Genomic DNA, 14,959 nt, shown 5'->3' on the forward strand with positions numbered 1-14,959 from the left:
TATTGCGATGCAGTGTTTCAATCATTTGACGTTGATGTGCAGTAAGAACGCTTTTTGACTTTTATGAATGCTTTGTATCTTCTACAAACAACTGAAAATCATTATTACTTTTGTATCAATTACCTGATGTCATAGCTGGCGCCCCATCTACCATTATCATAGAACTATACAATCCCGGATGAATAAAGTATGACGGTACCCAGAGTAATGATGAGAATCAACTGAAGCCAGGGTTATTTCATTATACAAGTAGGGGTAATAACTGAAGTGACTTTTATGTCACTTCAGAAAATGCCTTCTTTCTTTTACAGATTAATAATCAAGACTGCATGTCTTCTTCACATACCCAAGCTGCTATTTTGAGATTTCAGACACGGAAGTCTCAAAATGGGGCTTAAATTCCAAAGTTAAGAAACTCGGTGTTCAAGATCGTATTCATGAGCTGTAATCGTCTGCCTCGGCAAATGAGAAATGGTGTTCATAACCTTCCCTGTTGTTCACTTAATTTTGCTCCTGCAGTCTTTCAAGCATGTGGATGCTCTCCGTTCTAAGAAAAGTAGCCTGGGCAATCATAGAACATCAAAGGTGGTTGTCCCTGGCATATTGAACACATGAAGCTGCCTTATACTGAATCAGACCTTTGGTCCATCAAAGTCAGTATTGTCTACTCAGACCAGCAGCGGCTCTCCAGGGTCTCAGGCAGGGGTCTTTCACATCACCTACTTGCCTAGTCCCTTTAACTGGAGATGCTGGGGATTGAACCTGGGAACTTCTGCATGCCAAGCAGATGCTCTGCCACTGAGCTACAGCCCCCACAGGTATGGTGACAGCATACCTTTAAGCAATGGCAGAGGCATCGGATGGGTATTCCAAGATTCCTTTGTTTTGACAGTTAGGCAGTTGTTAGGAGTTCTGAGACGAAGCTGGATGGAGTTAGCCCCTTCTACAGATCTCATATATTTGGTAACTATTTAAATTAATATCTCCCCCAATAATTAAGGATGATTCTCTTATGAGGATTTAATGTAAAACTGTTAATACCCAGGAAGTCTGTTGAGGCAGACCACCTCTGGAAAATGGCTGCTACTAAGCTCTCCACTTTGAGATATTATGGGTCAACTTTGTAGGGGAAGAAGAGGCAATGACATGTTGTGGTCAGAGTGTTGGATTAGGATCTGGGAGACCCAGGTGTGAATCCCCATTCTGCCATGGAAGGCCCACTGGGTGACCTTGGGTAGGGTTGCCAACCTCCAGGTGGTGGCTGGAGATCTCCCGCTATTACAACTGATCTCCGGGCTATAGAGATCAGTTCCCCTGGAGAAAATGGCCACTTTGGTGATTGGACTCTGTGGCATTGAAGTCCCTCCCCTCTCCAAACCCCGCCCTCCTCAGGCTCCACCCCTGAAATCTCCAGGTATTTCCCAACCCAGAGCTGCAGCCCTAACCTTGGGCCAGCCAGTCTCACTCAGCCAAACCTACTTCACAGGGTTGTTGTTAGGAAGATAAAATGGAAGAGGCGATGACGTAGTAAGCCTCTTTGGGTGCCAGTCAAGGAAGAAAAGCAGGGGTGGGGTGGGGTGGGGGTGGCAGACAGCCAAATGAATCCCACCCACTGTAAGTAAACATGGCTGGGCCAGAAGTGGCATGACGTGGCGGGAGAGTGGAGCGGGCCTGTCTCAGCCACTTGCTCGGCCAAAGGGAGTGCCTGATTGACGGATGGGGGCCTAGGCAAGGGGCCACAGCTGGCGGAAGGACTGCCAGTGAAAGGAAGCAGCAGAAGAGACCCCGAGGCCAAGGGGAGCCCCGAGGCAGGGGAAAGGAGGCCAGGATTTAAAAAGGAGGCAGAGCTGGGGAACCTTCACTTACCTGCTGGGAAGACATGGGCACACTTCTGTAGGCGGTCGCACAGAGAGGCCAGAACAGAACCGAAGGAAGCAACAGAAACCAAGGAAAAGAAACGGGTTTTGCAAAAGGGCCAAGGAAGAACCGTTAGAGGCCCTGACCTGTGCCAGCTGGAGGGGTCAAGGAACCTGGTCTAAAGCCCTGCAGGGAACGTAACACAGGATATAATCTGTATAAAGATGGGATGTGGTCAATATAGTGAAGCTCTAGGATGTGGGGGAAATATGAGCCCAGACACACTTTGGGGGTCTTGTCACACCGGCGCATTATTGGCCATCTATCACATTCTTCGTATCTGTTGGCTAGAATAGTTCTTGGATGTGGATGGTGGTGATCTTCTGTGGTCTGTTCACATGTTTTGTGTCACATCGTGGAATGCCTGAGAAATGTTAGTAATGTGTGAAAGCTGCGGTCATCCTGTCAACATTTGTAGTGTACAAAATAGTAGTACCTGTTTTGTCGTTTACCTTCAGCGTATTTGGTACCTGTACTCCCCATTATTACACTCATTATTAACATTTGTAGAGTGGCAGCTCTTTCTGAGGGGGAGAGAGTGCGATGAGCCCAGAAATGAAAGACAGAATTTTTTTTTTCATAACTCCCATGAGGAGGCAATGGAAGTACCAGGTATGGAGCTCCCAACTTATTTTTTCCCTTTTTAAGTGATGATGTGCAGGATCATGATTCAGATTGGGGCTAAGGCACACAGGGAGGATTTATCCCTGTGCTGTTTTTCCAACTCAAAATTATCCCTCAGGGCTGGTATTTACCATTGGGGAAACATATATACCCGTGTTGGCGAACCTATGGCACGCGTGCTGACTCTGGCACGCGTAGCCCTCTCTGCCGGCACGCGCCCGGCCGCCTCCACTCACCCCCCGGGGAAGCAGCCTTCCTTCCCCTTCCCTTCCCCGGCTGGAGGCGAGGGGTCGAGGCGCGGCTTTGCCTGGCCCCGCGCCACAGGCGGTCCGCAGCGACTCCGTATTGGCTCCTCACGCCCGAGGTCGGACTGGGAGGCGCTTCAGAACGGGGGCGGGGACAGTGGGCGACCCGGCAGCGGTCGCCCTCAGGGCCCGCCTGCCCGCCCGCCCGCTGCAAAAGGCCCCTGAAGGCCGGGCCGCCACCTGCGGCGCCTCCCCCGCTCGGCCAAGAGGAGCCGTCGCCCCGGTTCTGCCCAGCGCGCAGCCCAGCCGAGCGGCCTGCGAAACGGCGCCGGGGAGCGGGAGCGGCCCATGTGGTGGGGAGGGGGGCGTGCTGCGGTGGCAGCCGGCGGGACTTGCGCCCAAGCAGCCCCCGGAGCCTCTGGGAGGAGAAGAAGGCTCCTGGCCCAGCCTGGGCTCCGCTGCAGCTGCCAGAGAAACGCAGCGCAGCACGGCCCTCTCTGAAGCCGCAGCGTGCAGGAACGCTGCGGCCCCTTTAAACCCCCTCTCGCCATCGGCAAGAGGAGGCGGGAGGCGGGAGGGAGGAAGACGCTTCCCCCAAGCCGGGAAGGAGAAGCGTCCCTGCACGCTGATCAGGTGGAGGACTTTTGTGGACTTGGGGGTGTGGGGGGGAGAGGTGGGAAGGCTGAAGCCCGGTCGCAGGGAGCCGGCTGTGTGTGTGTGTGAAGGCTTTTCTCTCTTTTCTTCCTTTTTCTGTCACTCTCCTATTCTTTCTCTCCTCTTTTTCTGTCTCTTTCCCCCTCTCTTTCTCTCTCTCTCTCTCTTTCCCTCTCTCTCTCTTTCCCTCTCTCTCTTTCTCTTTCTCCCCCTCTCCCCCCCTCTCTCTCCCTCCCCTTTCCATGCTTCCTTTCTGCCTTCTTTCTGTCCTTCATTCTTTCCTTCCTTCCTTCTTTCCTTCTTTCTGTCCTCCTTTCTTCCCTTCCTTCCTCCTTTCCTTCTTTCTGTCCTTCTTTCCTTCCTTCTTTCTGTCCTTCATTCCTTCCTTCCTTCTTTCTGTCCTTCATTCCTTCCTTCTTTCTGTCCTTCCTTCCTTCCTTCTTTCCTTGCTTCTTTCCTTCCTTCTTCCCTTTCTTTCCTTCTTTCTGTCCTTCCTTCCTTCCTTGCTACTTTCTTTCCTTCCTTCCTTTCCTTCTTTCCTTCCTTCTTTCCCTGCTTCCTTCCTTCTTTCTGTCCTTCATTCTTTCCTTCCTTCCTTCTTTCCTTCCTTCTTTCCCTGCTTCCTTCCTTCTTTCTGTCCTTCATTCTTTCCTTCCTTCCTTCCTTCCTTCCTTCTTCCCTTCCCTGCGGATCGACCGCAGGCTGCAAGCTGCGCCCCCCTGGCACCTTGGTTGCCTGGGCCCACCGCTGGCTGCCTTCCCACCTGGGAGGAGGGGGAAGACCTGGGAGAGCTGAGGCACCCTCCAAGCCTTCTCTGCATAGCCTCCCCTAAGGTTGCCAATCTGCAGGTGGTGGCTGGAGATTTCCTGCTATTACAACTGATCTCCAGCCAATAGAGATCAGTTCCCCTGGAGAAAATGGCCACTTTGGCCATTAGGCTCTATGGCTGTGCAGTCTTCCTCCCCAAACCCCGCCCTCCTCAGGCTTCACCCCCAAAACCTCCCGCCAGTGGTGAAGAGGACCTGGCAACCCTAGCTTCCCCCCACACACACACACCAGGAGATCTACGCCCGGTATGGCCCCCGAACGATGTTATAAATATGCAAATGGCCCTTGGCAGAAAAAAGGTTCCCCACCCCTGTTCTAAACTAAAACCTCAGTATTCAGGTTAAATTGCCGCATTGGCACTCGGCGATAAATAAGAGGGTTTTGGGTTGCAGTTTGGGCACTCGGTCTCTAAAAGGTTCGCCATCACTGATATATACAGACTATTGTCGAAGGCTTTCACGGTCAGAGTTCATTGGTTCTTGTAGGTTATCCGGGCTGTGTAACCGTGGTCTTGGTATTTTCTGACGTTTCCCCAGCAGCTGTGGCAGGCATCTTCAGAGCAGTAACACTGAAGGACAGTGTCATTGTCCTTCAGTGTTACTGCTCTGAAGATGGCTGCCACAGCTGCTGGCGAAACGTCAGAAAATACCAAGACCACGGTTACACAGCCCGGATAGCCTACAAGAACCAATATATACAGACTCTCTTTCAGGACCTGTATTTTATCCAACAATGCAAATTGTCATCCCATGTCGTCCCATGAGCACAATTCTGTTTGTTGGGAAACTTTAACATAGGAAAAAGCTTAGGTTCTCTCCCTATTGCCCTGGTCTGAATTGGGGTCCCACATACCACCTATTGAAAAAATATATGCTGGGACCTCTATATGTGGAACTTCCAGCTGATTTGGCCCCATGCTCAGACAGACACACGAAGAAAAACTGTTTTATTGATACTCTTTATCGGTTCATTCCTGCACATTTTCTGAGTGAATGTTGTGCCCTGTAAAACTGATTCTCTGGGGATGTACTAGGGATGACAATACGGTCATTACTCTTGGTCCCACACTACCAGCTTTGGAAGTAAAGTGTCTGGGACAAGAAGGAATCCCAGCAGAAAATGTTGATAACTAAATGTGATAATACACCTCAGGTGAGTGGCCCCACAGGAATGTACTATGTTCTAGTACTTCATTATTTAGGTCAGTTTGTATGTTCATCAAGACGATGTTGCCATTTTCTGTGATTCCTCCACTCATCCACTCCCAGCTCTCGATTCCATCCAAAAAAAGTGTCCAGGGTCTGAATTCTAATGGAGGCTTATTTGAGCAATAATTTCTTTTTATCTGAGCCCATGGCATTCTAACGGCCAAACTTAGGGCTGCCATTTTCCTGCTCCCAGCAGGAGATCCCCCACTTTGAACCTCCCGGCTTTCAAGGCAGCAGGAGTAAAAATATCTGCCAAAAAGCAATGATGTAGAATTTGCCCCTCTTAGCCTCTTTGGTAAAAAGCACCCTACATCCCTGCCTTCTCCAAATCCCACCCTCCTCAGGCTTTGCCCCCAAATCTCCAGGTACTGCCCAACCTGCAGCTGGCAAGCCTAGTTGCCAACCTCCAGGTACTACCTGGAGATCTCCCGCTATTACAGCTGATCTCCAGGCAAGAGAAATCAGTTCCCCTGGAGAAAATGACCACTTTGGCAATTGGACTCTATGGCATTGAAGTCCCTCCCCTCCCCAAACCCAGCCCTCCTCAGACTCCTCCCCTAAAATCTCTAGGTATTTCCCAACCCAAAGCTGGCAACCCTATCTCACTGTCATGGTGCTGCCAGCCCCATCCCTTCCAGTGCCTGCACTCATGGGTACGCTCTCACTTTACTGGGGCTGCTGCCTGGGTGCCAGCACCACCTGTCCACCACAGGCTTGCTGGCTGGCAGTCGCTTGACCATCCAGAGTAGTCGCCTGGCTGACGGGTTCCCTTCCCCTTCCTACTGTCAACTGCTCCTAAATAAATTACTTGTTGCACTGGTAAGGTGCGTACATGGCTGGGACAGATGGATGGCTAGGTCAGGGAGGACAAGCACCTGAGTAAGACTTTCGCCACCAGCACAGCCTGGCCCTTGTCTGTGCAAGCAGGGCACAGCATCGCCCAGTGCAGCGGCCTGCCCGCTGCCTCTCCTCCAAGTCCTTCAACCCTCTGCCCAGGCAGCTGTATGTATGTGCGTGCTGCCACTGCTGGCTCCCTTTGCTTGGATGTCGGCTGAGCTGCCCAACTCTGAGCCAGGTCCACCCAAACGCCCGCCCCTGCAACTACTCTCCAATCCCCAGGGGCACCACCTTCTTCTCCTGCCCATCAACACCAAGGGCTCTGCTTGGACCTGTCATGGCTGTGGCTTCTCTGATTGTCCTTGAACAATCCTACCAACCCTACATTGTTCTTAGACAAACAAGTGCAAGAAGTTTCCCAGGTGCCTTTTACCAACTGTGGCTTGTTCACCAGCTGCACACACTGGAGGAAGCTAACCTTGAAGGAGGAGAAGGAGGTTTATATGCCAACTTTATCACTTAAGGGAGAATAAAAAGCGGCTTACAATCACCTTCCCTTCCCCACAACAGACACCCTGTGATATAGGTGGGGCTGAGAGAGTTCTGAGAGAACTGTGATTAGCCCAAGGTCACCCAGCTGGCTTCATGTGCAGGAGAGGGGAAACCAACCCAGTTCACCAGATTAGCATCCGCCACTCACATGGAAGAACGGGGAATCAAACCTGGGTCTCCAGATTAGAATCCATTGCTCCAAACCACCGTTCTTAACCACTACAGCATGCTGGCCCATGCCATAATAGCATCCCAATTTGACTACTGTAACTTGTTCTGCGTAGAGCTGCTGTTGAAGATGGCTCAGAAACAACAATAGGTACACATGGCGGCAGCTGGGGTTAGGGTTGCCAGGTCCCTCTTCACAACCGGCGGGAGATTTTGGGGGTGGAGCCTGAAGAGGGCAGGGTTTGGGGAGGGGAGGGACTTCAATGCCACAGAGTTCAATTGCCAAAGCGGCCATTTTTCTCCAGGTGATCTGATCTCTATCAGCTGGAGATCAGTTGAATTAGCAGGAGATCTCCTGCTACTACCTGGCAGTTAGGAAAAACTGCAATGGAGTCTTCAAATACAAAAGTAGCAAAAGTCTTATTAGTGCTTACACATATATGACATTACCAAAACACAGTGAAAGACATAGACAAGAACTCTTGGAAATATATACAATATATACAGCACAGGTTTGATGCAGTCTCTATGCAACATAGCAATCAGATCTTCTAGGTATATATTTCTTTAAGCAATCTTCAGTAAGTCCAATAATTGGTACAAAAGTCCAAAAAGAACCACTTTTTGGGAGGCGATGGGGGACGGCCGTTTCAAGGTATTTTCTTCAGCCCCAATCCTATATTAAATATAACATATATTGTCATTGCTAATACAAATAACAGAAAAGCATACCCATCAAGCAATGGTCACTAAATACATACTTACAAAGTTATGTTTCCAAAAATGGAGTCAGTTATTATGTATTTCACTCAGTTCACAGTTCCCCAAAGGATACTACAAAGTGCAGCCGAATACTAAGCTACCCTACTGTGTGCTAAATTTAAAGCAGGTGTCAGCGAAAGACTCTAAGCGCTGCTCAGTTGCAGTACCGTATGTTGCCTACTATAGGAGCCAGTTAACAGAGTTACCGTATACCCTTCAAGTTATATATAACATGAGAAATCATTATCTAAGTTCATGCCCTTAGGTTTTATTGTATCAAAAAGATGTATGAAGAATGTCTCTTTCTGCTTTAAGATTCTTTCTGTGTCCCTTCTATCAAAACGTTTGCCCTTCAAATTCCATATTACAAAAAAACGGAGATCATTCTCCGAATGGCAGGCTTCCAGGAAGTGATCCACAACCGGAGAGCTGGAAATTCTTGCGCGTATTCGCGCCCTATGTTCTAATATTCTGTTCTTAATAGGTCTAATACTGGACCCAATGTACAATAATCCACAGGGACATCTAAGACAATAAACGGAATTTGATTGCTATGTTGCATAGAGACTGCATCAAACCTGTGCTGTATATATTGTATATATTTCCAAGAGTTCTTGTCTATGTCTTTCACTGTGTTTTGGTAATGTCATGTATGTGTAAGCACTTATAAGACTTGCTACTTTTGTATTTGAAGACTCCGTTGCAGTTTTTCCTAACCATTTGGTATTAGCCCGGAGGTGCCTTGTTGTTTTGGATTGTAACTACCTGGCAGTTGGCAACCCTAGCTGGGGTCCTTACTGGGATATACCACCGTGATCCTGCTGATTAACTGTTAAGTCATCTACACTAGCTTCCAATTTATTCCCTGGCCCAATACAAGGTATTTATTCCCTGGCCCTTTAAAATCCTATATTGCTGGGTTCCTGAGTACCTAAAGAACCTTCTTCACCTATATTGTCTGACCCAGGACTTGAGATCTACACAAGAGGCTTTCCTTAAGGACCTGGCTTTAAGTAACATTAAGTTTGCTGAAACCATGGGAGGACTTTTTTTCTGCTGCTCCCTGCCCATGGAATGCCATTCTCCAGGAACTGAGAGAGACAGCATTCCTGGAGGCCTGATTTGTTACAGAGGGCCTTCCATTCAAACTCAGGGGGTGTGATGGTAGCCTCTACTATATGTCACCATTGATGGGGAGGAAGTTATTAAATTCTATAGCGGACTGCTTTAGAGATCAGATATGATCAAAAGGCAGTCTACAAGTACACTAAATAAATATGTTTTACAATGAAGATTGGATGACTCCAGTTTTAATGGAAATTATGCTTAACACTGTTGCAGGAAGTAGAAGTGTGATTCAGTTCTATGTGCCATCAAGCTTACTTGGCAGAAAGCCTTAGAGAGCTACATGTTTTATCCAAGTTCTGGTGCTATAATTGGTACCAAATGGTTTATCTAATTGTTGAAATTACTTTCTTCTCAAGCACAACATCTGGACAAATTAAGAAACATTGGCGAACAAAATTAGAAACAAATGCTGTTCCCTGCATGTTGATTGATCCTATTTTATTTCAATCGGAAGACTAATTTGCCCCAGGTTCATCTGTCTAATCTACCTCAGTTTCTATATAGGCTGACATACAAGGCAACAAACTAGTTCCATGTTTTTCCCTGCTTCAGTGAATGTCTTGTTTTTAAGTTTGTAATGATAAAGATATTTGTCGCCATTGTGTTTGCCTCTCTGATCATTCCTAAATCTATCACATAGCCACCTTCTGGGGACAGGCTAGCTATCTGTTCCCAAATCCTCCCATTTTTCCTTGCTTTGAGGGGCATTTACACATTTGTTTTTATCTTTTTAAATCTTTCCCATCATGTTTCGCTCACTCTGCAAAATCCCACCTGTTCATATTTTCCAATCTTCACAGTCTTTCAACAGTTGGAAAGCAAGTAAGACTTCGTTGAGTGAAGAATGTTCCTCACAGTAAGAGTAACTTGAAAGATATGTAATTATGCTTCTGCTTAGTAGCATTCTTGTGTGTGTAAAGTGCCGTCAAGTCACATCTGACTTATGGTAACCCAGTAGGATTTTCTAGACGAGAGACCAACAGAGGTGGTTTGCCATTGCCTTCCTCTGCATAGTGACCGTGGTATTCCTTGTTGGTCTCCCATCCAAGTACGAGCCAGGATCCACCCTGCTTAGCTTCTGAGATCTGATGAGATCAGGCTAAACATTCTTATCAGTCATAAAAAGTCAGCAAATGATGTCTGATTCTTGCATCTGCCAACCTAGGCTGAATTTACTGCCTGAAGCACCAAGTCAGAGCAATTCCATAGCCATTGTTCCTAAAAGAGGTTGGCTGTGACCATGATCAGCATCCCATGAATGTTTATGTACAAACCCTGAGCATTTCAGCTTGGCTAATAACAACTGAGTATATCAAAGTGACACGATAAGAATAATTAACATAAACAGGAGTCTTCTGCTGCTTTAAAGATTAAATGCTTTATTGAAGCACAAGTCCCACTTGAGCTAGGTCCCACTTCCCTGGAATTTCCCCCTGAAGAAACTGCTGAATTAGTATTGATCAATTAGTTTAATTATATTAACCAAGACTGAATCAAGTCTGGCACCTTTCTTAGTCACTGCAGGAGTTAATTTGCATAGCAGAACTAGGTAGATGGTGTTCTCACCAATTACTGCTGGTGTGAATGGTCACTGTGCTTCTCTGGTATACTTCTGAGGTTTGCGAAGAAGCATGGCAAACAGCATTTCTCAAGGCTGAGAAGACCCCTGGGTATCTGTGAGAATACTCTAGGGGGTCTGTGTATAATGGTAGGTGAGCCCATTCCAAGCCCATCTGGATAACATAGAAATGAAGCCCTCTTTGTTTTTTAGAAATGGGGGCAGGGAATATCTGTCTTAAGGCAAGGGGCTGAAATCAGACTTTTTTAAGAGCAGGAGCTCATAGAGCCAACCCCCCCACCCCCAGTGAGTGAACTACCAGGTCACTTCAGAACAATAGACAGAAAATGTGCTGATTGCTTTCCAGGCTTGTATTTATTTATCCATTTCTATCCCACTTTTCTCTTTAGTGGAGCTCAAAGTGACTTACAACATCATTATCCGTTCCTCCATTTCAATCGCACAACAATCCTGTAGGTAGGTTAAGCTGAGAAAGAGTGACTGGCCCAGGGTGAACTCATGAACACGTGAAGCTGCCTTATACTGAATCAGACCTGTGGTCCATCAAAGTCAGTATTGTCTACTCAGACTGGCAGCGGCTCTCCAGAGTCTCAGGCCTTTCACATTGCCTACCTGCCTAATCCCTTTAACTGGAGATGCCAGGAATTGAACCTGGGATCTTTTGCATGCCAAGCAGAGGCTCTACCACTGAGCCACACACCCTCCCCACCTAGAGAACTTCCATAGCAGTGAGAATTCGAACTTGGGTCTTCTGGGACCTAATCTCATGCTCTAACCAGCACCCTGAAGTCCCTAGGAAATCTAATAGGTTGAATAAACACTGAGGTGCAGTCCTAAATAGGGTTGCCAACTCCAGGTTTGGAAATTCCTGGAGATCTGGGGATGGCACCTGGTGAGTGTGGGGTTTGGGGAGGGGAGGAACCCCAGCAAGATGTAATGCCATAGAGACTAACCTCCAAAACAGCCATTTTATCCAGGGGAAATGATTTCTGGAGTCTGGAGATCAGTTATAATTACAGATCTCCAGACCTCACCTGGGGGTTAGCAACCCTGCCTAACACAGGCATCCATCCTGGTTACTTCAGGCTTAAAGCTGAAGGGGTTTTCACTCTATTTTCTAAAAGCATAGAGTTTCAGTATAAAACCAGAGAGGCGCTACTCTGTGTTCGTAGACGATAATGGCCAATAGCTGTTTTCAGCGGAATACCAGCAATGGTTGCCAGCTCTGGTCTGGAGATTTTGGGGGTGGAGCTGAGGAGGGCATGATTTGGGGAAGAGGAAGGACTTCAATGATGTATAATGCCATAGAGTCCACCTTTCAAAGTGGCCATTTTCTCCAGATGAACTGATCTCTGTGGCCTGGAGATCAGCTGTAATAGTTGGAGATCTCCAGCCACCACCTGGAGGTTGGCAACCCTAGCTGGTCAGGTTTTGTCTGATGCTGGTCTTTTTCTCTTTCTCAGGAGCTCTGAAAGTTTTCCCAGGTCCCTTACACTGGCGCTGGAGGTCATTAACCAAAAAGGAAGTTTCTTGTTGTCTCCAGTGCAGAGTCCCTCCCAATCAAGGGCTGAGATTCATTCTGGTGGGGTTGTGTCCCTCTAGAACCATCTACCCTGTAAGAGCCAACTGTGTAGGGCAGGTATAGACGATACAGACATTTTACTTAAACTTGCTTTTAAACTGATGTGTTTCTCACTGTATTGTTCTGAGGGCGCCGGAGGAGGAGGAGACCTCTGTGGGAGACGTGTGGCTTCCCATGTACTTTAAAGAGAGCTACCTGGGGCTTGGTGGGTGTCAGCATATGAGTTTAAATCGAAATGGAGGCCCTTGAGTAGTTAAAGTTTGAGAACAGCTGTATTAAATATTACTCAGCATCCTTGTCAATCTTCAAATCTCAGGATTCTTCTAGAAACCCTTGACAGTTAAGCTGATACACCACCAATGTAAGTGATGCAGATATATCATAGAGTGAATTTGCTCTGGTTACAGCTTAGCGTAAAGGTAGAACTGAAAAACTGTCATAAAAAGTGTCTTCAGGTTAGGGTTGCCAGCTCCAAGTTGTGAAATACCTGGAGATTTGGGGGGGGGAGCCTGAGGAGGGGGGGTTGGAGAGGGGAGGGACTTCAATGCCATAGAGCAGTGGTTCTCAACCTGGGGCCATATGGCCCCCCGGGGGCCCCCAGGATATTACAAGGGGGTGAAAATTGCATAAATGGGGGGCCACGGCACGAGACTAGGGGGCCACAGAGGGAAGTGAGAAGGGAAGAAAACAGAGAAGTGACCGAGAAAAGAAAACAGAAAAGTGAAGAAAATAGAAAACAGTTGTAGAGGCTTTGTTCTCCCTTGTATGTGAACATTTTTGTTTATTAGCGTGTTGTGTTCCCTTTTTGTGGGGTATTTGTTGTAAATTTCAGTTTCTCAATAAGAACTGCATGTGTGCATTTTGTGGCTGTTTATGCGTCTTAGTTCCTTGGCTATTTACAAACAAAACATTTAAATAGCTACTTTTCTAAGAAAGGACAGGGGGGCCACAGGAAGGAAACAAGGTCGGAAGGGGGCCACGGAAAAAGGTTGAGAACCACTACCATAGAGTCCAATTGCCCAAGCAGCCATTTTCTCTAGGGGAACTGATCTCTGTCGCCTGGAGATCAGTTGTAATAGCAGGAGATCTCCAGCCGCCACCTGGAGGTTGGCAACCCTACTTCAAATTCATACTGCAAGGTGCAAAAAAACTTGAGATGCACAATCTCACAAAATGTAGCTAACAGTAATTAAACTCTTGTTTTGCTTGTTGTTTTTTCATGGCAAAACACCTGAGTAGATGTGGGACACATTATGTGCTATGTGCTTTATTGGGATTGTGTTTTAGGGCATATCCGTTCTGGGCTTCATTGGGATCAGATTTAATCATTCAGCGATCCAGTCTCTTGCCTTGAAAACCCTACAGAGTCAACATAAATCAGCTGTGACTCGACAGCAAAAATAAAATCTGGTTGCAGTAGTAGAGGTATAGGAGAATTCTAGGGCTGCCAACTCCAGGTTACGAAATTCCTGAAGAGTTGAGAGTGGAGATTGGGGAGGGCAGGATTTGGGGAGGGGAGTGACCGCAGCCGGCTATAATTCTTTATAGTCAACCCTCTAAAATGGTCATTTTCTCCAGAGGAACTGATCTCTGTTGTCTGAAGATCAGTTGTAATTCTGGGAGAACTCCAGGACTCACCTGGAGGTTGACAACCTTAGAAAATTCCAGTGCAGCAGTATTGTTGTAAGTGTTCAGAAATTATTTTAAGGGACACAGATGAGATGGTCAGTTGGCCATGTTTGCATTATGAATAGAGTTGTCATTGTTGTTTGTTGTTTATTACTGTTATTATCATTACTACTACTGTGAGCTGCCTCCAGGCGGCATACAAGTTTTCTAACTCACCATCCAGGCTCACTATCATTAGGGTTGCCAGGTCCCTCTTCGCCACCAGTGGGAGGATTTTGGGGTGGAGCCTGAGGAGGACGGGGTTTGGGGAGGGGAGGGACTTCAATGCCATAGGGTCCAATTGCCAAAGCAGCCATTTTCTCCTGGTGAACTGATCTCTGTCGGTTGGAGATCAGTTGTAATAGCAGGAGATCTCCAGCCAGTACCTGAAGGTTGCTGACTGTGCTCCTACCCATAATTGTCCCCTCGTCTGGGCCTGCTGCCTCCTGGGTGTTTGTGTGTGTGCACAATGGAGATTCTGTGTGCCTAATACAGGGCGTGAGTCCCGGGCGCTAGGATTTCAGGGCTGCTGGATGGCCCAGGCTAGCCTGATCTCGTCAGATCTCAGAAGCTAAGCAGGGTCGGCCCTGGTTAGTATTTGGATGGGAGACCACCAAGGAAGTCCAGGGCTGCTGTTCAGAGGAAGGCACTGGCAAACCACCTCTGCTAGTCTCTTGCCATGAAAACCCCAAAAAAGGGGTCGCCATAAGTCGGCTGCGACTTGGCGGCACTTTACACACACACAAAATATCATTACGAGGCAGCAAACTGTGCATAAGGCTTAACCCATCCGTCAACCGATTCAGCACACAGCAGAGATGGGCCAGCAAATGAGGCTGTGGACAGGGCCGGTGCTCCCATTAGGCGAATGAATATATATGTGTGTGTGTGTGTGTGTGTATGTATATGTATATATTTATATTTTAATATTTATTTTAATTTATTATTTATATATATATAAATAATATATATATATATATATATATATATATATATATATATATATATATATATATATATATATATATATATATAAGATAAGTACCACAACAGTGCTATGGAACAGAATTAATTATAACATCATATAAAACGTGTTGTGCTTTTATTTTTTCTACCAGACCTCTGTTTTTCAAAACTGGCTAGCAATGGGGTGGGGGTGGGGACAGTAGTGAGCCTTGCCCAGGGCGCAAAAAATGACTGGTCCTGG

Source organism: Euleptes europaea, chromosome 1, assembly GCF_029931775.1.
Source record: "Euleptes europaea isolate rEulEur1 chromosome 1, rEulEur1.hap1, whole genome shotgun sequence".
Taxonomy (NCBI): Eukaryota; Metazoa; Chordata; class Lepidosauria; order Squamata; family Sphaerodactylidae; genus Euleptes; species Euleptes europaea.